Source organism: Silurus aristotelis (genome assembly GCF_946808225.1).
Source record: "Silurus aristotelis genome assembly, chromosome: 9".
NCBI lineage: Eukaryota > Metazoa > Chordata > Actinopteri > Siluriformes > Siluridae > Silurus > Silurus aristotelis.
In genome coordinates, this window is record NC_139582.1 from 9,030,117 (window position 1) to 9,054,192 (window position 24,076).

The 24,076-nt window shown below is 38.3% G+C and overlaps 2 long non-coding RNA genes across 3 annotated transcripts in view; one reads left to right on the forward strand and one right to left on the reverse strand.

Annotated features, from left to right (window-relative positions):
- Nucleotides 1–16,253, forward strand: part of LOC310731393 — a 20,080-nt gene extending 3,827 nt beyond the window's left edge. The window contains exons 1-4 of one of the 2 annotated variants that reach the window (XR_014535183.1): nucleotides 10,579–10,689; nucleotides 11,556–11,632; nucleotides 15,676–15,807; nucleotides 15,953–16,253. This is a non-coding gene — a long non-coding RNA (uncharacterized lncRNA). Of the gene's footprint in view, nucleotides 1–10,578; nucleotides 10,690–11,555; nucleotides 11,633–15,675; nucleotides 15,808–15,952 lie in introns of those variants that run through there. The other variant, XR_014535182.1, reaches the window with a different exon arrangement.
- Nucleotides 4,734–8,407, reverse strand: LOC310731558. Its single transcript, XR_014535260.1, has 3 exons — nucleotides 7,295–8,407; nucleotides 5,907–6,788; nucleotides 4,734–5,570 (listed from the first exon to the last, which is right to left on the reverse strand). It is a non-coding gene; the product is annotated as an uncharacterized lncRNA (long non-coding RNA).
- Nucleotides 16,254–24,076: the final 7,823 nt, after the last annotated feature.

Sequence of the window (24,076 nt, forward strand, 5' to 3'; positions counted from 1 at the left end):
ATGACTGAAATGCTCAGACACAAGTTTTGATACATATGAAGCCTGGCTGCATGTGCTTTGTGTCTTTTCGACAATGTGTGTATTTCTGCTATGTGTCTGTCTACACTTCATTTCTAAGTCTGTGACAATGTGAGCTCTGACCTCTTCAGTGACCTAAGAGTGAAGTGACAATCTCCTTCCAGTCCCAGTGCTGACACCAGCATACATAATTTACTTATACATCTAGACACACTCCTAATAACCATACAACAGAACCCAAAGTACAATGTTCTTTAATACACAATATAAAGTTACTACAAATAAGCAATAAAACAAACAAATTATAACAGAAACATCTATATAATTATATTTTACAGATGATGACAAATGTTTTTTTTTTTTTATAAAGAAGCAATACTAAGTATAAGTATAATTAAAGACTGAAAATAATATGTAACTATAATATATGTAACTGTTTACAGCACATTTATAATAATAATAATAATAATAATAATAATAATAATAATAATAATAATAATAATAATAATAATAATAACAATAACAATAACAATAATTCATTCTCTCCCGCTTATCCGTAATTCGGGTCACGGGGGCAGCAGTCTAAGCAAGCCTTCGACTGCTGCCCAATCCTCACAGCACCGTCCCTTACGGTCCTTCCTGCAGGTGGTGAGCCCACGGGAAGGCAGCCCCACGTCACGGACCTTGATATTTCCCTCGTAAGGGACCCCCGGAGCATAGAGGGTTAAGGGCCTTGCTCAAGGGCCCAAGAGTGGCAGCTTGGCGATACCGGGGCTTGAACCCCAGACCTTCCGATCGGCAACCCAGCGCCTTAACCGCTGGAGCCACCACTCACCCCATAACAATAATTATTATTATTATTATTATTATTATTATTATTATTATTATTATTATTATTATTATTATTATTATTATTATTATTATGTTGTTGTTGTTGTTGTTGTTGTTGTTGTTGTTGTTGTTGTTGTTGTTGTTTTACTTTTTGAATCTTAAATACTGTTTTTTTTTCCCTCCTTTCGTCCATCACACTTAGAGTGTTATGATTAAAATATCATTATTACCTCATTACATGCTAATTATCTTGGCCTGAACTATTTGTGTTTGCTTAATTTAACATTCTCCTTGTAAAGCTTTGTAAATGTTGGTTTTATTCCATTTGTTTAATGTTCCTGACTAATCCCAGTTACACAGTTTGTCTCTTCTCCTCTCTCCAGTGCCAGGAATTTGATTGGATTGCCTGCAGTGACAAACACAAATGCTGGTAAATTCTCTGCATTGGCCAGCATGTCCTCCTCTCATAGCTGTAATGAATAATTCAGAGACCTATCCTCTCTCTGCTGAGAGAAGGACACTTTCACAGACTCCTTCTGGCAGAAAATCCATATGCACTGACATTTTACTTCAAGCTGCAATTAATAGAGGCTGAAGCTGGATCTCTTTGCGCTGGTAATTGTTCTTAAGGTGAAATGTTAAATGTGTAATTGTGACTGAAGGTTAATTTCTGCCCGTTTGGACGGTGATGAAGAGGTGAACACAAAGCGTGCAGGTTCTGACCATGAAAAGAAGAACCAAGATGGGCCTGAAGGAGACAGAAGATTGGACATGTCCTGTCCTCCACCCAGTCTCACTCTTAATCTCTCTTCAGACATCTTTTTAGCCATCCATTAATTGGTCCATTTACTGTCTTCTATTTTCCCCCTATTTGTGCTTTAACCAACAAACCATCCATCCATCCATCCATCCATCCATCCATCCATCCATCCATCCAACCTACAAAAAGTTTCCAAACAACCAAATCTCTCAGCATTGAGCTCAGCTTTGTCACCCATCTGCTATTTATAACACAGAGATGTCTATGATTACCTGGCTCTCAAATTATTCTTATTTATGTTTTAAATAAAATGTTTTGCAAATCTCCTAAACCCACATTTTACTCACAATAGAACATTAGAAAACATTAAATGTATTAACTGAGGAAACCACATTAAAAAAAAAAAAAAAGAAAGTTGGACAGGTGGAAACACAGGCTGTAAAAGTAAGTGAATAGAAAAAAAAAAAAAAGAAATAGCTGTAGAAACATTTTGCAGCTAATTATGTTAATTGGAACAGATCAGTAAAATTATTGGGTATGAAAAGTGTAGAAAGGCATAGTCTCTAAATAAAGATCAACAATCCGCAAAAATAAAAAATAAAATAAATACATTTTACATTACTACAAACTGTGGACTTGTGAAAGAAGTTTGTTTAAAATCTCTGCAAATTTATAAATATTTCTAAAGAAAGAAAGAAAGAAAATTCACATGTACACAAGTATTTACAGCCTTTTGCCTGACACTCAAAATTGAGCTCAGGTGCATTCTGTTTCCACTTGATTGGAGTCACCAATGGTAAATTCAGTTGATTGGCCATGATTTGGAAAGGCACACACCTGTCTATATAAGGTCCTAAAGTTAACAGTGCATGTCAGAGCACTAACCAAGCCATGAAGTTCAAGGAATTGCCTGAAGACCTCAGAGACAGGATTGTGTACAGGCACAGATCTGGGGAAGGGTACAGAAAGGTTTCTGCAGCATTGATGGTCCCAATGAGCCAGTGGCCTCCATCATCTATGAATAGAAGAAGTTTGGAACGACCAGAACTCTTCCTAGAAGAGAGAGAACCTTCCATCTCTGCAGCATTCCACCAATCATGACTGTATGGTAGAGTGGCCAGGCGAAAGCCACACCTTGAGGCCCATCTAGAGTTTGCCAAAAGGCACCTAAAGGACGCTTAGACCCTGGGAAACAAAAATGTTTGAACTCTTTGGCCTGAATGGCAAGCGTCATGTCTGGAGGAAATCAGGAACCGCTTATCACCTGGCCAATACCATCCCTACAGTGAAGCATGGTGGTGGCAGCATCATGCTGTTGCGATGTGTTTCAGTGGCAGAAACTGGAAGACTAGTCAGGATTGTTGAATGCAACAATGTACAGAGAAATCCTTGATGAAAACTTGCTCCAGAGCGACTACTGAGGCTACTGAGACGACAGTTCATCTTCCAACAGGACACTGACTCTAAGCACACACTCAAGATAACAACGAAGTGACTATGGGACGACTATGTGAATGTCCTTTAGTGGCCTGGCCAGAGCCCAGACTTGAACCTGATTGAACATTTCTGGAGAGATCTAAAAATGGCTGTGCAATGACGCTCCTTATCCAACCTGATAGAGTGTGGGAGGTTCTGCAAAGAAGAATGAAAGAAACAAAATAGCTGTGCCAATCCTGTAGCATCAAACTCAAAAAGACTCGATGCTGTAATTGGTGCTAAGGGTTCTTCAACAAATATTGAGCAAAGACTGTGAATATTTCTGTACATGATTTATTTTTTTTTTTTATAAATTCGCAAAGATTTCAAACAAACTTCTTCCACGTTGTCATTAGGCAATATTCCAATATTCCATAATGACAACATGAGATAAGTTTGTTTGAAATCTTTCCAAATTTATTAAAAATAAAAAATGTAGAATTTTGTGGAAAATAATGAATTTAATTAAATTAAATTTATTTTAATTATATAGCACTTTTAACAATGAACGTTGTCTCAAAGCAGCTTTACACAGATAATGTGGTGATAAAAATGAATAAGATGTTCTTTATAAGTGTAAGTTTGTCCCTGATGAGCAAGCCAGTGGTGACTGTGGCAAGGAAAAACTCCCTGAGATGCATAAGGAAGAAACCTTGAGAGGAATCAGACTCAAGAGGGAACCCATCCTCATCTGGGTTGCACCAAATGTCCATTTATTATAGATAAACAATGTTGCGGGGTACAGTGATGGTGATCAGAAGTAAGGCTGTAGTCCTTAGTCAGTGTAGCAGACTGTTAACATTAACTACAGTCCAAATCCATCCTCAAAGCTTCCGTTCTTACTCCAGAATTTCAGGGAACCACCCAAGGTGTTGATGAGAAACATCCCCAGCTGCACAGAGTGGCCTCCAATCGAAGAGGACACTATCCAGAGGCAGACCTGGACGAAGTGGGAAGATCCGCGGAGGGAAGAGGGGCAGGAATAGTGGTCACTGGAACCTCAGGAGCATGTTTAATTTGACAGAGAGAGAGAGAGAGAGAGAGAGAGAGAGAGAGAGAGAGAGAGAGAGAGAGAGAGAGAGAGAGAGAGAAGAGGGGTGACAGGAAGAAAAGGATATAGATTATTATGTGTCCTTAATTTAATCAATTTTGGAAAAAGACTGTAACATAACTAAAGGTGAAAAAAGGGAAGCGCTGTGAATACTTTCTGGATGCACTTTAAATCTATAAAGATAGACACAAAACAAATAATTTAATTAATATAAGTTTTACAAAAGACAAATCAGTAAGCGATGTCTCACATGATTAAACCATGCAGTTCTAGTGTTTCAGCAAATCATGGCACATGAGAACTGCATTTGACCTGATAAAGGAAAGCCAGACTCAATCATAAGAGTATTAAAGTGAGGAGTATGTTGAGCAGTAACGGGAGCGTTGGGCCGAACCACACACACACACACACACACACACACACACACACACACACACACACACACACACACACACACACACACACACACACACACACAAACACACACACACTGAAGCATACACATGCTGTTTAAGAGTCTAACAGATGAGGTGAGCAGGCCAGAGCTGTCAAAGTCCCATGAGGAATAAGACAGCCTTTACTTATCCCAGCCAAAGCTTGGGGATTGTTCTAAATTTGTTTCAGTTGGGGTAGGCTCTACTTTAATGAGGTGTCTGAGAGTCCTGTGTAACACACAAAAACACACAAAGTAAGGAAGATCCGAACTGACATTCACAAACATATTTAATGGTAGGAATGTGAACACTTAACCACATTGAGTATATAAGCACATTTATAAATACACGCCCACACCACACAATCTGTAATGTCTACCTGAACCCATCCAGGATAAAGTTTTGTCCAAGCCTCTGATGTTCTTGTCTGAGAAATAATACCATGTCATTTTTACACTCATGCCATTCAACAAGTGTCAGGTTGCCATATTTCTAGTTTACTTTCTTAAAAGGGACATAACAAACATAGTTTCCGCCAATCTCATGTTAATTTTGTGTACCTATAGAATAGTATTACATCCTTTATATCTCTGAAGAGTCTTTAGTTTGATCAGATTTATAAAAGTAAGATACAGCTTTACTCTTATCTCCGAAAATAGCAGAGCTCCTGGGGAATGCCATGGTTGACCACCCTATTTAAAGAAAAAAATAACATATGAACATGTTATATTTATTTGCACACATTATTATTTAGCAGTTTATTACTGTTATTATTATTATTATTATTATCACTTTGGCGTAAACATTATTCCATCAAAATATTCCCTTTATCCCCTTTGATCAGATGTGGACGAAGTACACAAAACATGTACACAAACCATTGAGTTCAAGTAGAGAAACACTCGGTAATATACTACTAAAGTAAAAGTGCCCCCTTTAAACTTTCAATTGAGTAAAAGTATAAAAGGATTTGCCTTCAAATGTACTTAAGTATTACGTACTAGGGGGAGTGGTGGCTCCAGCGGTTAAGGTGCTGGGTTGCCGATCGGAAGGTCTGGGGTTCAAGCCCCGGTATCGCCAGGCTGCCACTCTTGGGCCCTTGAGCAAGGCCCTTAACCCTCTATGCTCCGGGGGTCCCTTACGAGGGAAATATCAAGGTCCGTGACGTCGGAATGACGTGGGGCCGCCTTCCCGTGGGCTCACCACCTGCAGGAGGGACCGTAAGGGACGGTGCTGTGAGGATTGGGCAGCAGTCGAAGGCGGGGGCCTGCTTAGACTGCTGCCCCCGCGACCCGAATTACGGATAAGCGGGAGAAAATGAATGAATGAATATTACGTACTATGATTTATTATGCCTATTATTATGTTCTATTATAACTTTCTTAATCAACTCAGTTGATGTGAAACTCTGTGTGAGACTTTGTGAGACTTTTAGCACAACCATCTATTAATGACTTAAATGTTGATTAAAATCTATTAAAATGATCATGAGCCCAAAAACGTATTTTCAACTACAAAGAATTGCACAAATAAGGCAAAAAAAGTTAGTCAGGCATTTCTTTCATCATTTTTTCCTCTCATAATGTTCTCCTTGCTGTTGAACTGATGCTGAACTGTATGTAAGTAGATACCACCAAAGCAGCATTAAAAAATAAGTTGAAAACAGAATGCGGCCTCAAAGCTGATTGGTGGATTGGTGGACTGCATGCTTGACCAGTTACGTGTTTATCCACTCATAAATAAAAAAAAGGAACGACCAATTTCACAAAATGTATTTAAGTAAAAAGTCCAATTTTTGACTTTTAAATGTAGTGAAGTTAAAGTAAAAAGTACAGATAAATGAATAAAAGCTCTTTAAGTACAGTAATGAAATATATTCATTACTGTCCATCACTGACTTAGGTTAATGATTCCATATGTTATTTAGAATGCCGTTTAACCTCCCCTGAATGTCAACATTAATAAGATTTGCCACTTTCTTTATTTCGTTAAAGTGATGCAGCAGCACTTTAATTCTTAATATGTCCAGATTTCTTACCTTCTGATTTCACTCCACTTCATTCTGTAGATTTAAATCCAATGTTTGCACCAACATCTTGAGTGTTTTATATGGATTCCTCATCAATATATGCTTAAGAGTGGCAGAGAATGGTATTTAAGTAGTAAAAGGTAAATGAGAAAAAAATAATTGTTGTTTTTTCATTAAAACTTTGACCTCCTATGTGTCAGGGATTCACCCTGCCACGCCCCCCTCTGTAGCTGTCAGGGATTCACCCTGCCACGCCCCCCTCTGTAGCTGTCAGGGATTCACCCTGCCACGCCCCCGTCTGTAGCTGTCAGAGATCCACCCTGCCACGCCCCCCTCGATAGCAGTCACGCTGCTTCCCAAGATTACCGACAGCTGTGGCTCATGAAAGATCAGACTACATAAACTCACGTTCTTGAGTCACAGGCTGTCGGTCGTTATATTGTCAAGCTGGACAATCGCGGGGCTGCTCGACCGCCGGCTGTATGTGCGAATTCCACTTCCGACTTGGATTACTCATTGCCGAAGGCTTTATGGATTATGCTTAGGACATTCGAACTCATAGCGGACAACGCGTCTCGAGCTGATGTCTTTGTTTGTTGTTTTCAACGGCTTATGAGTGTTTTTGTGTTGTACGGTTGTTGAAATAAAAGGACAATGATCGGATTATATCGGCTTCCGCGTCTGCAGCCTGACACTATGACAGCATCAACCAACAAATTATTACCAGAGTTAATAAAATGCACATTTTTTTTGTGTGTTAGCATTTTGCGAGCACTTGATATATGACAGATTTTCAACACAACTCTTCTTTTATAATGTCTGATAAATAATAAGTAAACCTCAGTTGTATTTCAGACACAATGAAAGCAGAAGATCTGTGCTCATGAAGAAAATTGTTCCAGGTCAAAGTTATGATGCTACTCCGACAGAGTGACTCCAGAGAAAACAACAACAAAAAAGATCAGTGTACTGAATCAATTTCCCATGATGCCACACTTTGTCTTTTTGTCTGGGATTGTTCTCAAAGTGTCAAAAGCTTATATTTCAACAAATTTTAAATGTAAAAAGTTTGATTAGACTTTGATACCGATGTGTTAAACATGAGAATTATTAAACTAGATTTTTTTCAGACAACAGGAGTTGAAATCAAGACTTTAGTTGCTATAAACACTGGGTGTCTCAAAAGTTTATACATGTTTGTGTGAAACTACATGAAAAAGAGTAACCATATGTGGTTCGTTCCCCAAAATCTTAGCACAGACTAGATACTGAATTGTGTAGGAACAGTTTTCTTCATTGAACAAGGACATCCAAACCTGTTGACAATACTCCTCTGCACAAAGAGTGAGCTCCATGAAGGTTAACATCGTTTCGAGTGAAAGATCTTGAGTGGCCTCCAACCTTTAGGATGAATTGGAACACTGACTGCACCCCAGGCTTCCTTACCCTTCATCAACAACTGACTTTACTTTAACACAATTGTGGCTGAAAGAGCATAAAAGTCCACAAACAAGCTTTAAAATTTGTTGGAACATCTTCCAGGAAGAGTGGAGGTTATTATGACAGAAAATGGGAACTACATGTGGAATAAGAGGTTTAAATACAAATCTAATGATTATTTAATTTTACCTTTTATTAATATATGACTTATATAGCACATATATTTTATTGCTTTTATAGTTTTTATTAATATAATCATAAAATTAAACATATACAACATAAAGTAACAAAAGATGTACTCAAACAATGCACATCATATATGTAAAAAAAGAAAAAAAAAGAAAGAAAGAAGCAAAAAAGTGCACTCTATCATTAAAGCAAAAACAATTACATATAAATGACAATGAAACTTGTGTAAATTGAATTTATGTAAATATACCCTCCTTTCATTTGATATACTGCATGCATATGCTTTGACAATCTATTTCATTGTACCACTATGACTTTTCTTGCCTAAACAAAACTGAATACCTTCACCATAGAAAGATATTCATCCACACACCTGAGCTACATTTGCACTGTTGTAAGAACTGCTTCTCTGTAGGAGGGCAGTTAATTCTTGCTTTTCCACATGAGCTTACAGCGGATTGCACAGGGCAGGTCGACACAGGGTGACAGTATGGCGCTAGCACCTGTCTTCTCGAACCTGAGAAAGAATAAGACAGGGAGAAGATTAGAATCACTCTGGTCACCTACAAGAAGATACTGGATTTTTTTTTTCCTGGTAGGATGACAGGTTAACACTATAGACATAGCTGGACATTGCCTAGTGGCCCATCCATACATTTTTACACTATGAATACAGTTGGACTGTGCTTTTTTTGCAGTGTGTAGGTGTGACTCTACACTGGTCTATTTGCTGAATTCTATTGATACTCTAAAATATAATGAGGTACCAGAATTGTACTGTTTCTAATCTGGGATGGTTTTTCCCAAAAGTATGGGTAAAAAGATTGAGCATCACACTGAACTGTCTGTCTTCCTCAAATAAAAAGAACTAGGCAGGTTGAATAACTGAGACCAGTTAAAAATAAAATGTATCTGACACCAGAGTTGAGCATAGTAAAGAAGGGAAGATGTACCCAGCCTAGATCCCTGTTTAACGAAAGGTTTATAACATTCTAGAGCACACCTAAAAAACTTTTGCAAGATGATGCATTACAAAGCTTTCTAATTTTCAAATTACCAAAATAACCAACACTTTGCTTTACTGGGTACTAGATTTTGGGAAATTGCTAACAAAAAGCAGAACACAAGATGGTATCAATTTATATAGATTACTGGGAGAAGCCAAAAGAAAGTTTACTTTTATTAAAAGATTTACATTTATGGCATTTGGCAGATGCCCTTATACAGAGCACCTTAAGGGCCTTGCTCAAGGGCCCAGCAGTAGCAGCTTGATGGTAGTGGTATTTGAACTTGTGACCTTCCAAACCAAAATCCAATGCCTTAACCACTGATCTACCACCTCCCCATAGAAGGCCCAAGAAACCTAGTGACTGTGTGTACAGATTAATACTATCAAACAACTAACAACTTTCAAAGCCTGTGTGAAAAGCTTCCATTACTAATGCCATGTACACAAAACACGCATGTCCACACCTGTATTTCTTTTTATTATTGTTTTGTTTTGTATTCATTATATTCTGAAAAGCTTGCCTCTGTGTTTGAATACATGGATGACATATAATTAGGTCTTTTATGATGGCATATAATTATGTATCCAATACATTTCTGACATATAATATATTAAGTGTGAGACGTTTTAAAGAAGAGCTTTTTCTCAGATCCGTACTTGTCAGAGTATTTAAAACAATTAGCAGACACACAAAAAAATCCCTGAACCAAATATTGTTTACTCCACCCACTTTTCATATGATGCCTTTTACCGAATTATTCTTAATAAATCACTTTCAACACACGCCATGGGCAAATAGTGGGTGTGTTGCAGATTAGTGCTTTTTTTTTCAAATTGAACTGGGTGTCTTACACTGTAAAGGGTGTTAAATCATAAATTAATTCTTACTATTAAAACAAACGTTTTATTTTTGTTTTTTTTCATTGGTGCATTCTTTAGAAAAGTCATAAATAGATTTGAATTTGGTAAATAATCATTTTAAATTGGATAGATCCTGATTCTGTGAAAAATGTAGGTGCAGTGTTCCCAACAGTTGTCAACTAGTAATTGACACTACCGTTTAAGAGATTACACACCATGTCTGCAACATTTTGTGTGCCTTAGTACATGTTTATCAGACTTAATGTGTTCTGCAAGATAACAACAATAAAGAGACCAAGCACAAAATTGACGAACTACAGCAAGAGCATTATCAAAGGCGTAGCGTTGATTCGTCAGTCTTTGTGTGTATTTGTAAAACACAACACCTGCTTCCTCAGAGCCACAGGCACTTGACAGCATGATTGCTGCACTTATATCTGACATAATCTTTGAATGAAAGAAAGTGACACGAGGTGGAAAGGCAGGTTGAATGCAATACAATAGTGTTTTGTGAGAGCGTGTTATTTGCTCTTTTTTTTTTTTCGGTTACACCTTCTATTCCTGCATGCATGTTCACGTAGCTACATTCTGGTAAGTCATCTGATCATATTTTGGTCCTGCAACATCTCGAAAGTAGAGCATTTCAGAGAGGTGGGCTTATGCACCATTCTAGACTGCGTTAAATCAACGTTGAGATACCGGTGCCAAGTCAATGATGATTGTCCCTTCTGGCGCTGGCTGCCAAAAAAGTCTTCGCACAGTCTTAAGCTGCAGATCACTGCAAGTGTTAATCTTCTTATACTTAAGGTATCAGGTTTGCCTTTGATGTCACAAAACGTGTTGATCTTGCCCAAGAAGGGAATCCAGACATAGCTGTGAGCAAGACGAATGCGTTTATTTTGTCTGACTTGAAAATTTCTGCCTTAGTCATTGGTGCTGAAAAAAGAAGATTTTTTATTTAGTATTCAATAAATGATTTATCAAACTATTTGACTGAATCTGCATTTACACACACAAGACATAAACCTTTTATTGTACCCATTGCTTGACTAAGCATGTTTTTTTATTGTATTTTATTGTAAGGGAGTGGCAAACCTGTTTTTGCGCTCTGGATCCATATACGTTGTCCCACCTGTATGAAATCATTAATGTCTTCATCAAAACCTGTTGAAGCAATGTCAGTACAACCGCTAAACAAGTCTCCAGGCCCTACTATAGATATTTGCCATGTTTTTCTTTTTTTTTTTTGTGGTTGTCCTCATGGAAATGTAATGATATGTTGGAGACTGATTAAGTAACAAATCAAAGCTCTTGGCAGAAGTGTTAAAAATCAGAACATCAGGTTGATTGATTAAAAACACAAATGTCTCCTTGTTTATCATACACCCTTTTAAAGTTGGAGAATGTGGTTGGGAGGTTATTTGAGGGCTTGACAAAGCATGGAGTCTTTCCCCCAGGGCTGCAGGTGGATATGGAGCAGGATCCAAACCCTGCTGCTGGGAGTGACAGGAGCAGAATAGCTGCAGGTAAACAGGTGAGATTCAACAATCAGTCAATTTCATTATCAGCCAAACAGTTTGACACGGGTTACTCATGAGCTGTCCGACAACAGGTGTGCGTGTGCTTGTGCATGCATTGGATTGTGCCTTAACCTGATCCCCTACAAGAGTTTGGATTACAGGCGAGATTATGTTAGCTAAATCCCTTCTGAACATAAACATATGCAATACATAATACGTTTCGTGTGAAAGTGCGCCCTTCCTTTATGCTAACTTTCTGTCTGGCATTCAAAGCTAATTCTCTTTCTTTCTCTCTTCTTCGCTCTCCATCTTGTTCTCTAGCTTTCTCTGCGTGTAGCCTAAAGGGCCTGTCTTTGTGGGTGTCTTGGGAACATAACTTGCAAGTCTAAATTGTCGTAATTATGTGGGTTTGTTATGTTCTAAGAGAGACAGGTGTGAACCAAGCTGAGGCATGCTTTATCGGTTTGTCTCACTCTTTCTTTCTGATCACCATGCTGTGTTTCTTTTATGTTTTTTTTTTTATTTGAAAAGAAAGGAAGCGGCATAACCCTTTTCTCTAATTCTTCTTACAATCAAAAGCTGTTTTCATTTTTCCATCGAGGAGCTAAACGTTTTTCAGTATTCATTGTCCCACCAGTGTAAAACACACATTGCTTTAAATACACCTTCATGTTTTATACATAATTCAGATTAGTCTATTAGCTCACATAGCTAGCCGGCTTAGTCATGGCTTCCTCTCAGTCAAAGCAAACATTTATCCCACCCATGCACTTTTAATCAGTTAGATGCAATGAACACAAACAGCTGATGGACATCTACATTTTATACTTTGTGACCTGGAATGTAGATTGGTTGGTTAGTTAGTCAGTGGTTTCCTACATTACCCACAATGCCATCTCACTTGTTCATCATAATGGTATATAAGGCCTTACTTCATATCTACCTAAAAGAAAGTAATATAGCCGAGAATTAGAAATGGAGTCTGTCCAGCTTTTCTGTTTTCAATATCTCATCTGAGCACTCTGCTCAAAAAGATTCCCTTATCCGCAGGAACTTAGTCAGTGGTGGACAGTAAGGAAGTAAATGTAAATCGTTACTGTACTTAAGTAGCTTTTATCTGTACTTTACTGAAGTATTTCCATTTTGGGAGACTTTTGCTTTAACTTTACTACATTTCAACGTCAAATATCTTACTTTTTACTCAAATACATTTACTAAAATCAGTTGTTCCTTTTTATTTATGAGGAACAACTCTATATATGTTATATATAAAAACGTAACTGATCAAACGTGCAACAAGCCACCAATCAGGGCAGAGCATGCCCTCTATTTAAAAATTCTTTTGATTGAGACACTTGATGGTATCTACTTATTACCAACATACAGTTCAGCGTTAGATCAACTGCAAGCAGAACATTATGAAGGGAATAAATAATGGAAAAAATCCCTGACTCGAACTTACCACAACAGCTGTGGCCTTATTTCTGGCCACAGCTTATTTCTTATTTCTTTTTGTAGTAGCTGAAAAGAAGGTTTTGGGCTCATGATAATTGTAATTGATATCAATGAGACTCATTAATATCGTTCTAGTAATAGATAAACTAAGAGTAACATTAAAGTATTTTTACATACACTGAGTTGATTAAGCAAGAGTGAATACTTTTGTACTTTTACTCAAGTGAAAGTTTAATCAGAACACTTTTATTTTTACTGGAGTCATATTTTACCTACTTTATCTCTATTTTAACTCAAGTACATGGTTAGTGCCCACCAGTATTTACAGTTATCATATTTATACAAAAAAATTTATATACTCTAAAACTCATGACCTTCTGATCCAAAATCCATCTTAACCATTGAGCTACCACTTCCCAAGAATATTAGAAAGTGAGACATTTGATTTTTTAAATTATGAATACTAAAACTTGGTGAGTAAGTGACTGATATACCATGTTTCTAAACTCTCATATTTACAACTAACTATAATGGCAGACAATCACAATCTTCACACACTTCAAATAGTCATTAGCATGTCATATCCGTTATTTTAACACATTTTTAATATCTTTAAGACATAAGACACACTATATAATATATTCACTATTTTCACATTATATAAACTTTATATATAAAGCTAGCCATTTTAACATCTGGTTTTTGGTTCTTTTTCAATCATAAAGTTATTGCAACCATGTCAGTCTTGCCCACTGCTTTAATTAGTGTTTTTCTCTTACGTTTGTATCTGTCTTGCGTCTTTTACGTCGGGATCTGCCCTCAGTCTGCCCTTAGAACCACCACAATGGTGTGGAAAGTGAGAGAACGTGTGGAAGTGAAGGCCATGGGCACGTTAGCTCTTAATGACAGAATTACTATGATGAGTCATCATGTAGCTACATGGAACTCTACTATTGAGGGAACTGAAGCTGCAGATTATCTGCTGTGTGGACATGTCGCTCTCCTCCTCTGAAGAGCAGCCGTCTCTTTGGAGCTAAGGAAAAGGCAAATTAAGGAAGGAAAAAAATGAAGGATTACGAGGAAGGAGCTGCAAAAAAACGACAACATGTTGTAAACCAGGCCGTTATTAGCAGACATGAATGACCGTGGCACAAAGGAATGAAGGGACACATTTGATAATCATTAAAGCTGTTATGGGTTTCAGAGAAGTTAGTGTGGGATGATATACTAAGATATGTTAAGATAAAGCCAAACGCAACAAAAAAGTCAAAAGGAATTATGACTGTGGCTGTATAGTTTTGACATCCACATAAGATTTTTTGCTGTTAATAATTGCCTTTAGGCAAAACAATGTCTTTTTGTGAAAACCAATTAAAAAATCGGAGGGAAAAAAAAAATACGTAACAAGCAACTGATTGCAAGCAACTAGAAACAAAGCTAGAGCTGATTTTTTTTCTAGCTTAGACTGTAGGTTTATGTAACCTGTCCATGATGTGTCATCAGCACATCCCATATATTCGTTTTCTATTTGTTCTGATTTTATATTCATTTTCATTCATTTTCTCCCGCTTATCCGTAATTCGGGTCGCGGGGGCAGCAGTCTAAGCAGGCCCCCGCCTTCGACTGCTGCCCAATCCTCACAGCACCATCCCTTACGGTCCCTCCTGCAGGTGGTGAGCCCACGGGAAGGCGGCCCCATGTCACTCCGACATCACGGACCTTGATATTTCCCTCGTAAGGGACCCCCGGAGCATAGAGGGTTAAGGGCCTTGCTCAAGGGCCCAAGAGTGGCAGCTTGGCGATACCGGGGCTTGAACCCCAGACCTTCTGATCGGCAACCCAGCGCCTTAACCGCTGGAGCCACCACTCCCCCTTCTGATTTTATACAAACTTTATATTTTACTTCATACTGTACTTTATACTTTATGCAGTCACAGGGAAATGAGGTGAATTATTTATTTTATAATCTATTTTTTTCTTAAAAAATTATCTTAAAATCTAAAAGTAGATAGACTAAGCACATTGCTTACACAAGGAAATAAATTACACAAAAAGACAGACAACAGACTCACACTCTTGGTTTAAGTGAAAGACCTTACAATGTGTCCACTTTTCCTGTTTTCATGAATGCAGCTGATTGTCCACCCTTTAATGTGTTTGTCTGTATCTTTGTGTGTGCATGTGTGTGTGTGTAGGTGTGTGTGTGTGTGTGTGTGTGTGTGTGTGTGTGTGTGTGTGTGTGTGTGTGTGTGTGTGTGTGTGTGTGTGTGTGCATGTGTATATTGGTGTGTGTATGTGTACAGTATCTCACAAAAGTGAGTACAACAATCACATTTCAGCAACCATTTGTTCTTAAGAGACAATACTACATTACTAAAATGTTTATATATTTTAGAGTAGTCAATGTCAGTAGTCAGTAGTCAGTTTATTACAGTACAGATTTACTGTCCTCTAGAAATAACTCGACATGCAGTCATTATTGTCTAAATAACTAGCAACAAAAATGAGAACATTCTAAGCGAACGTGTCAAAACTGTCTAAAGTGTCAATATTTTGTGGGATCACCATTGTTATCTATCCTCCTGTGCATGTAATTCACCAGAGCTGCACAGGTTGTTGCTGTAATACTCTTACACTCCTACATAATGACATCACAGAGCTGCTGGACGTTAGATACATGGTGCTTCTCCACCTTCTGCTTGAGGATGCCCCACAGGTGCTCAATAGGATTCAGGTGTGTAGACATACTAGCCACTCCATCACCTTCCCCTTCAGCTTCCTCATTGCAGTTGTCATCTTGGCTTTGTGTTTGGGGTCGTTATTATGTTGGAAAACTGCCGTTCAGCCCAGTTTCTGAAGTTTCTTATGTTCTGTTTCAGAATGTACATGTACATGTTGGAATCCATGTTTCTCTCAATTAAGTGCAGCTCCCCAGTACCAGCAGCACTCATGCAGCCCAAGACCAAGATGCTACCACCACCATGCTTGACTGAAGGCAGGAGACAATTTTCTTGGTACTCCTCAAAAGGGCGTTGTCACACATGCTGGACAACATCTGAGCCAATCAGGTTTATCACAGGACATAATTCCAGTAATTCATCCTTTTCAACAGGTCATCTTTAGCAAACTGTTTGTGGGCTTTCTCGTGAGCCAGCTTCATAAGAAGCTTCCTTCTAGGATGATGGCTATGCATACTGACTTGTTGCAGTGTGCAGAGTATAATCTGAGCAATGACAAGCAAACCTTCCGCTTCTGCAACCGCAGACAAAAACATGACTAGGACATGTGGCTTTGCATGGGTACACAATATACAGCTGCTATCACTTAGGGTGTACTCACTTTTGTTGCCAACATATTTTGACAATAATGGCTGTATGTTGAGTTATTTTCAGAGGACAGTAAATCTGTACTGCTGTACAAGCTGCACATTGACTACTCTAAAATATATCCAAGTTTAATTTCTATAGTATTGTCCCTTGAGAAGATCTACTAAAATGGGTGCTAAAATGTGAGGGGTGTACTCACTTTTTTGAAATAGTTTGTGTGTGTATGTATATATAGGAGTAAACAGTACTCCACATTCTCAACAGTGTTGTGTTTGTGTGTGTAGTTATGTGTGTGTTAGCACAATCTTGCTGAGAGCTCGCTGCTGTTGTGGTGTGGCAGTGTAAACTCTGTGGTCTGCTCTATTTTCTTACTCCGGTTTCAGCAAGTAGACTGAAAACAGTCATATTTTTAATGGCAGAGAACAGCGAGCTATAAATTTACAGGGCTGAGTTTATATTTTATCCACTTTTACATAATGAAAATTCCAGAGCAGAGCAAGCAAAGTTAAATCCTGACATTGTGTGTGTGTGTGTGTGTGTGTGTGTGTGTGTGTGTGTGTGTGTGTGTGTGTGTGTGTGTGTGTGTGTGTGTGGTGGGTTTGATGGAACACTGGAGAGTTGGTGAACTTGTACTATATGTCATAAGTAAACTGAAACTGAGTCTTTGGGCAATTTCAGCCATTAAAAAAACCCAAGCCTTTAAATAAAAGCCTAAAGTGTACACTCTTTGGGATGTGCTGAGTGAAACATAATCAAGTCTCCAGCCTAATGATCCCGATGAAGAAAATCCCGGCTCAGAGTCGCAATTACTTATTATATGCCTTGTCACAGTGTTCATTGTTCCTTTCTCTATATAGCACAGCTTTCCTGAACCATCATGGAACCCTTTCAAGCTCAGTGGAGTCAGCCAGTCCAGACACTGCACTGGTGCCACCTGTAGCCATCAAACCACATAGCATGCACCTGTCCATAAAACACACCCAGTTCTTTTTAGGTAACACACACACACACACACACACACACACACACACACACACACACACACACACACACACACACACACACACACGTATAGAGATATCTGAGCTGTAGGAAGATGGCTAAATCTCAGCATGGCTGCAGGGTGGCAGGGTGGTGCAGAGTTGCCCATACACCCTTCTTTTGTAGCCGTGTGTTGTGTATCACACTGTCATTGTCTGTGTGTGTATTGTGGGAGTGTGGGTTAAGGGGGATTACGCAGTTGCCCCTGGCTGTAGACGAGACTCTGTAATTGATACTAAGTGACTCATCTTTTATCTGGATAAAGCGAAGGACAAGCCATCAATTCAGCTGTTATATAACACAGGCCATTTGTGTGCAAATATCACGCTGTCTTTGTCCAATAGCTTCTTTTCAGAAATGTGGGATAGTGTTTCATTCGATATAGCCTACATTATTACAGTAATAAACAAGTCTGACCATTTAAGGGTTTAACGATTGGTGGATCACTCAACACCCCCCTCCCCATCCCTACCCATTTCACTTTATAAATATTGCATAATTTACCTGTATAAGGCTTTTAATGATTAATTATAGTCTTAGAAATTTGTAACAATTTGCATTAGTTAATATGTATGAAAAGAAACAATGTCAGCATTAAGTGAATTCATATATTTTTCTAAAAAACATTTTACAAGATTTTCTTTTTTTTTTTTTCAGAGAATTCGCAAATACAAAAAAAAGTGACCCATGCTCATAGCATAAGGACACTGAGGACTTCCATCTATCTTAAGTAGCTGTTTCATCATGATCAAGGTTACAATGAATCCAGATCCAGTCCAAAGAACACCGGGTGCAAGGCAGAAGAATTTACATTGATGCCATAGCACTCGATCGTGTCATGCACCCACACACCCACACGCTGAACGAATCTCATTTTCTGATCTGCAGGTTTCTAAACTGTTTGAGGAAACTTACACAAACTTGAAAATATTGTCAACTCAAATCATTTTCTGGTAGAGGTGTACAAATCAACAACATATAATATGTACGCTGTAATGCTTATGTATTTGGTTTCATCAGAGAAAACGAGAGATGGAGAGAAAAAGATACGCTTCTGCTCTGTGATCACTGTGGTTGGGAAAAGTAGAGTAAAGCCTTCTAGGGCATGAAAACCTTTTTTTCCACCATCAAACCACCGTGACTGAGTCAATTAAGCCCCATCCACAGCAAAACAATCATCTTTCCCAAAGATATTCAGGGCGTTTAATTCTTAAACAATATTGCTTGCCGCTCTGTGCCTCAATCTTTATTGCCTTCTCCTTTTTTATTGCTCTTCCCCAAGTCATTAGAGTAAAGTAAATGAGTGGTGTAGCAAGTGCCGCCACTGAACACATTACCGTACACTATCTTTAATTATTTCCACGGATGCTCTTATTGTGTGCCTTCACCCATTATGATCATGAGAAAAAATGAGCACTGAAACACACGTGTCTTGTGTGTGGCAGGGTGTACTGGACCGGATGGCAACATGTGGTGGTTGTGTGCATATACAAATCGGTTTGCGTGTTTTTGTTTAAATATGCTTACTTTTCTATTTAAAAATATATCGATAGCTGAAATTTTTTTATAATGGTTGTGCATGAAATGTCCACGTATTCTCCAGAAAACACACACCCCAATATATAACAACAACCCATTAAGTATTCATTTGCTGTTATTATAACCCCCACTCTTCTGGGAAGATGTTCCACTAGATTTTGGGGTGTGGTTGTGGACATTTGTGCTCATTCAGACACAAAGTCTGGTACTGACGTGGGATGAGGAAGCCTGAAGTGCAATCTGTATTTCAGTTCTTTCCAAAAGTGTTCAACAGGGTTGAGGTCGGAGTCTATAGCAAGACAGTCAAGATTTTCCACTCTAACCCATGTAAGTCATATATGCATATTGAACAAATACAGAATTTTACTTTAACCAGCTTTAGACTGTTAATTTAAGTTAGTATGGCTGTTTTTTTTGTGTGTGTTTGCACAGTGGGCCTCCAGACCACTATTACTAGATTATGATGCTAAGTGGGAACAATTTCCTGTGGCAGTGCTGCTAGGCCTGTCTGCCCTGACAGTGGTTAAATGTCTGATTATACCGCAGTGCGACCGTTTTAATATACATGCACTCGTGCGAGAGACACAACATTGAGCTGCAATCAAACATACAAACAAACTAGAGACACAGTGTTTTACGTAATGACAGGGTTGCATCAGAGAGGCAAAAAGAATGACTGTAAGAATGAGGGGAAAAAATATACACATGCAGAGAGAGAGAGAGAGAGGGAGGGAGGGAGAGAGAGAGAGAGAGAGAGAAAGAGAGAGAGAGAGAGACAAGTTCAATCTGGGCTGATGTGGATGATTGGCACGGCATGTAGACCTGGAATGTTGATAAGGAAGGGGTGAGAAAGAGTAGGTGAGGGATGACTGTAGTGTTTTGTCATATCATTCCTCAAAACTTAAGCACCTCCACTTCAGCTGTCCTCGCCTTTCCAGCTCACCGCAATTCTTCTCATCACGTTGCTTAGAGCGTGTCGGTTTGCTGTAATTGCCTAGTGTTTGTAAGGTTTAAGGTGTCTTTTTGCCTGTTTATGAACTTTTGGACACGTTTATGTGTAAACATGGCCACAGAGGAATTCGCTCCAACTTTGACCCGCCCTACAGACAGGATTCAGTCTGGTTAATGTCGCACCGGGATGCAACTTGAGACTGTTGACAAGTTGAAACATAGGTGGTAGTGAGTAGTGATTGAATGTGGGTGTATGATGTGAGTGTGTGTCAGGATGTGTGCAAATTAGAAACCTTATCACAACAGTGGCAAGGACTGCATTATGAATTGGCCTTCTGACATGTGTGGTAATGTGGTTATAATTAGATCTGATTTAAAGATTAGTCAAAAAGTAATATGATCTTATCTCAGATTCTGGATTCAGCATATGCTTAGAGCAAGCCCACTGGCATGCCCATTTTACATCTTTTTTGCTTAGGTAAGCAGTAAATCTTAGACTGTGCTTGCATTTGAACCATTGTCAGATCTGCAGTGCATTTCTTAAACACCGTCTTGGACGTATTATAGGGTAGACCTCCTAAAACAGATTAGAATCTAAAGAAGTGAAAGACACAGATTTAAATAAAAACCAACCTGGTGAAAAATTATGTGCTGTATTCCGTTTCCAAAAGCTTCACATCCTCCTTTTCTGAATTCAGTCTGCATAAAGTTTCCTTTAGATGGACTTTACCCCTCTGAACCTGCCAATAGAAAACAAGGCTGCAGGGCAGGGTCACGACATTCACAAAGATTCAACATGGAGGAAGTTGTTATTTCAAATGTAGAGTCAATTTATTTATTACTTATTATTTTACGTTTATAGAAGAGTTTTTTTTTTTTGTAGTAACAGCACCCCTTCACAAGTTTCTTTGTAACCCATGCACCCCATAATATTTAGTAATAAAGGTAAAGTCTGATTTTTATTCTTATTTCAGCAAGATGCTTTCTGTTTCCTTAACTAACAACTGCCATCAAACTGGAAAGCTAGCAACAATGTCTCTGCCAATGTCTCTAAGTAAAGATCTGTTATCTATTATATAAGAAGAATAAAACACCAAGGAATTATTGGTTATTGTAAAAAACAGAGTGGAAGCTGAACCTCCACTTCATGCACTTTCACATCACACAAGTAGGCACTGATTACTTTCCTATTAAAGGACACTACCCAGTGATTCACTCATTTATGCATTTCCCAGATGTCCTTATCCAGAACGATACATTTAAATTTATCTTATTCACACAACAGAGCAACTATGGGGTTTAGGGCCTTACTCAGGGGCCCAGGAGTGGCAGATTGGTGTGGCTGGGATTTGAACTCACCACCTTCAGTGCCAAAGTCTAATGCTCCAGCCTTATTCTTTGCATATTGTGCATTGCTAGAAATATCCAATAATAAAACAGTATTTAGTGTTTATCATTTTTGTTACTGTTTTTTTTTTTTTTTTTTTTACTGAGTTGCCAGTATATTAGGTACATGATTGGTGTATAAAATACAATAGCAAGGAGAGGGGGGAAACACTAAGCGCACCTAAAAAATAAAAAAAAACAAGCAAAAACTCCTTAAATGTGTATGTTAAACACATGTATGGTAAACACAGCGAAGAAGAGAGAGCGATTTCTTAATAACAATATATTCGTAACACTATACAGTACGAGTAAATAAATGATAGATGTCGGTAGCTACAGTGACATGTTTGTGCTTTGAGCAGTTTAAAATGTAACACAATAGTCTTGAAAAAAAAGGAAAAAACTCCCCACGCTGTTAAACACCATTTCTCATGCAGCAAAACACAGCTCACATATCACAGGGTCATATTGCCAAAATAGAGAGAATAGAGAGATTTGCGCCTTCCCCTCGGTGAACCCTCTACTTCTTATCTCTCTGTCCATCTGTGTAAGTATCTCTTTTTTTAGCAAAGTCAGATCGGTAGGGTACACAGAGGTGTCAATCCCTGGGTGTCTGTCAAAAAGTCAACCTGTGTAACTCTCCAAAACACATGGCAGATGTGCAAGGTGTGTGTGTGTGGGAGAGAGAGAGTGCGTGATGTGCAGGAATTTTCCAGAGGGCTTCCTTGTTCAGGCCTATCCCTCGTTGAAGACGCTGAGGCCCGCAGACATCGCCTCTGAGTTCACTGAATATTAATTATTCTGACAGACAGCCTTATTAATCATGCCTCAAGCAGCATAGCTTAGCAAAGCACACAAAGCTCTTTTTTTTAATGTTACCAAGTGATATGCAACATGATGCTTTTCTTTAATGAAAGTGTCTAATTTTGTGTGTGTGTGTGTGTGTGTGTGTGTGTGTGTGTGTGTGTGTGTGTGTGTGTGTGTGTGTGTGTGTGTGTGTGTGTGTGTGTTTTAATGCCATGGGGATTACATCATACTGTGGTAAACTATGTTAGCTCTCTGGAGACTGTGATAGTGTGTCATTTGTGTGTGTGTGTGTGTGTGTGTGTGTGTGTGTGTGTGTGTGTGTGTGTGTGTGTGTGTGTGTGTGTGTGTGTGTGTGTGTTTTCATGGCTGTCTTTTTGATACATGAATCAAAAGAGTCTCGACCTCATTTGGGGAGTGACTTCATCTCTGTTTAATGATAGAACTAAAAAAAATAATAATAAATCTAGCAAATATCCAGCTCTTGTACTTGGTTTGTTTAAATGCTGTTTGCTTATATTCGTAAAAGCATGCAGGGACAGAAAAATAATCCATGTAACAATAGGCTGGACATGAGGCAGAGTTACTATTATCAGCCTAAATTGGATATTTTCCTACAACAGACAATTATGGCACAACTATTATGAATTTTACTTTAATTAAAAACTGTAATCACTTGTGTTAAACCAGCTATAAACAGTAATTCCCTTACTGGTCTTCTCTTACAGTCCTTCCCATACTTTGACACAAAGTACAAAATCCTCTGTCCTGAAATTTTTAATGCGGTGGAAAATGTACTGTTACAAAACGCTGTCACTGGAGACTCCTTCTATAAATGTGAAGTAAAAAAGCTTTAGATTATATGATGGGGTCACCATCCAGGTCCATGTGGTGTTCATTGAGCTGTAAATTATACCTGCTTCTACGTTTGTGTGTGATGTCTAAAGTTGTCTTAGGTTTATGTATGCCAATGTCAAGAATATATATACCCTGTTTTTTTCTGTTTCCTTTGCAGACATCACCATAGATTATCTATCTATCTATCTATCTATCTATCTATCTATCTATCTATCTATCTATCTATCTATCTATCTATCTATCTATCTATCTATCTAGCTAGCTATCTAGCTATCTAGCTATCTAGCTAGCTAGCTAGCTATATTTCAGAAAGTGAATCAAATAAAGCTAAATGTGCCAACACTTATCAGAGTTAACATCGAAATCCAAATACCAATCCTAAAAAATCATTTATATTATATTACTCCATCATAGTTGATTATTAAGTAAGCTTCTAGCTTTTGCTAGCAATACTGACTACAAATGTAGCAAACATAAACCTGTCTACCTTCACAAAAAGTAGCTTTTTTTCTGTAGCTTGTTGGTACCCATGATGATCATTACTCAGCAATAAGAATTTTCTTTTCTGAATTTCTTCCAAGGATTCTGGATATAGGATTCTGGTGCTTGTGAGCAGAAAAGTGCACAATATCTGCACAATGTCAATGTGAAATTAAAAGAAAGTAACACTGACGTAACCCATAACTTTAACATTTAGAACGTTTTATAAGACTTTGTTTGGAATTGCTAGGAATTTGCAGGAATCAGTTTAAATTCTTTTTTGTGGATGTAATGTTTTATCAGCTGTATAGGTAGAGAAGAATGAATACCTAGTTAAATGGAATAAGATATCAGAAAAAGATATCAACTGTCATTTTTATTTTATTGTTTAAGTGCGTGCCTGTATATGTGTGTGTGTGTGTGTGTGTGTGTGTGTGTGTGTGTGTGTGTGTGTGTGTGTGTGTGTGTGTATGTGTGTGTGTGTATGTGTGTGTGTGTGTGTGTGTGTGTGTGTGTGTGTGTGTGTGTGTGTGTGTGTGTGTGTGTGTGGATAATGCTTCAGCTGATAATACTGTAACATATTGCCAAACACACTGTTTAAGCAAATACTCTCACTTA